Consider the following 2,892-nt stretch of genomic DNA (forward strand, 5'->3'; position numbering starts at 1 on the left):
GATTTCGACAATAAAATCGCGTATTGGAAAATAAATCGGGCAATAGATGCTATATTACAGATCTCGAATGTCTGTTGAAATATTTTTGCATTGCATAATAGTAATTATATATCGCGCGCGCGTACGTGTGAAAGCTTCGATTATTATAGAAATTACGCGTATCGCAATCGAATATTACGAATATCGTCGATTTATTTATTTGTCGCGTTTGCTCGCGAATTTTAAATCGCGATTTGTTTTATAATTTAATCGTTAATGTACATCGAAGCTTTAACTATTTTCTTGCGTCTTGAATTTTTTCTTTGAAAATCTGCACAAGATGCATAAGTATTTTCTTCTACAATTAAATACTCTATTATTAATGACTCTTTTGGTCGCGATTCTTTACATTGTATAAAACTTATTAAGTTTTATAATTGTGTGTCGATTATTAATAATAAATATCGCGTAATTAATCGTCGCTAAAAAGTCGCTTGTCTAGTCTAACAATTTTTAGTACATTTTTTATTATACGCATATTTTGGATTTTTTCGTGTAATTCCATGTAATAAATTATTTTGTATTAAATTTTAGATTATATTTTGTATTAAATTTCTGATTATATTTTGTATTATATTTTGTATATTGTTATATATTTTGTATATTAAATCTATTTTTTCACTAGGCACTTGGAATATTAACATTAGTTTTTGGTTTCTTTTAAGAAACTATTTGCAGATACTGGACATCCCACTACTCTAGGACATTAGTCTTGGATTAATGTTTTTAGATATATGTACTATTCTATATATATATATATATAATAAAATACATGCGCAAATTGGTATACTACTTCAAAAAATTTTTATACTTCTTTGAATATTACGTTATATACAAAATTATATATATGAATGTAACGTAAAATGTGCGAATACTTAAAAACTTCGAGACAAATCGAATGGGTACCCCGATATCAGTAAAAGATCGACAAATTAATTTATTTGAACGCTACAGAAAAATAGCTTAGAAGTAATTACTTGAAATTACTTCGATTTATTTTATTGTACAAAGTGTTTGAATCGAAATTTTTTTTAATTTTGCTTTTATCGGGTTCGATTTGTCTCGAGCAGTTGGTACCCGATAATTATTTGTACTCGCACATTTAACACAACTTATAATAATGCATGTATTTTATTATCCGTAAATATAGTCGTTCGTAACCACATTTCCATAAAAATAGTTATATCCACATATATTTTTCAATAAAGAAATGTATTTCTTAATAATGGAAGAACACGTTTTCTCGCGTGAATTTCGATCTCGTGAATTGAAGATAATAACAATGGTAACTGTCGTTGATTCGTTATCGAAATTATTGCCATCGGGAGTAGTCCGGAAGATCCGGGATTCGTTCCCGCCTGCAGCGGCTCTAACGTTTAACGGATTACTTAACTTTTCTTTGCGGATCGATTTTGCAGAAACTGACGTAGAAACAAGACGTTGGTCGTTCTTCACCTTTAGGATCGTTCTTCCCTTTGTCGGATATTAACCGGCGTGTCACCCGGCGGAGGGAGGGTCTTGTTAAAATCGTTGGGTCTGTTAATCTCTATAAAACGTGGCAATAACGCGATTTTTTATAACGATATTTAAAGGCTTATAAAACCCATTTTATCCTGTCAAACCAGTTATCCACGAGATAAAACATATATTTTATCGTTGATTTCGACATTCGCATAAAATCGCGTATTGGAAAATAAATCGGGCAATAGATGCTATATTACAGATCTCGAATGTCTGTTGAAATATTTTTGCATAAAATAATAGTAATTATATATCGCGCGCGCGTACGTGTGAAAGCTTCGATTATTATAGAAATTACGCGTATCGCAATCGAATATTACGAATATCGTCGATTTATTTATTTGTCGCGTTTGCTCGCGAATTTTAAATCGTGGTTTAGTTTATAATTTAATCGTTGATTTACGTCGAAGCTTTGTCTATCTTTTCGCGTCTTGAATATTTTATTTGAAAGTCTGCATAAATGAGCTAAGTTCTTTTTCTTCTACAATTAAAAGACGATTGATAATTTTATTAATGTCTCTTTTGATCGCGATTATTTACATTTTATAAAACTTATTAAGCTTTATAATTGTATGCTGATTATTAAGAATAAATATCACGTAATTAATCGTTGCTACAAACTTGTCTATTTTAAAAATTTCTAGTGAACTTTTTATTATACGCATATTTTGGACATTTTCGTGTAATTCCATGTAATAAATTATTTTGTATTAAATTTTTTATTATATTTTGTATTATATTTTGTATATTAAATTTATTATATCATTTGTTGTATCATTTATTGTGTATTAAAATAAAAATTAAAATTAAAAAATTTACCCTAACTTGAGAAATGAAAAAGAGGAAGACTATCCTCACACATTTTTCCTCCTCGATAGTATCTCTACCTTAACGAAGGCATTTGCCGGGTGAGGAGGTTTGCGTACTCTAATGAACCTGAGAGCTATGCCGGTGGTAACGGATGTGTTTTCGCGTGAAGCAAATTTAATTGCTCTGAGACCAATTAATGAATAAAATTCATAAACTCTGTCTTGGATTCTAGGGGTACTTGGGTTATTAGATTAACCAATGCGAAATATTTCGAGTAAACCTTTGATTGATTAATTAGAGCAAAAAATCTTGTATTTTGAAGCCAAAATAGCGCGGTATATTTTATATTATTAATATTATTGATGTATTATATCTATATTAATCAAATTCACACAAAACCTATTTTTGATCGAACATATATATTCATGACAAATCTGGTTTAATAGCTTTCAAAGCGATCAAACTTACTTCACTCAAAAACGCTATTAGTTATCAGTAGGGTCACCTATGCCGGACAGGTCG

This window comes from Formica exsecta, unplaced genomic scaffold (assembly GCF_003651465.1).
Source record: "Formica exsecta isolate Colony F162 unplaced genomic scaffold, ASM365146v1 scaffold18, whole genome shotgun sequence".
Classification (NCBI taxonomy): Eukaryota; Metazoa; Arthropoda; class Insecta; order Hymenoptera; family Formicidae; genus Formica; species Formica exsecta.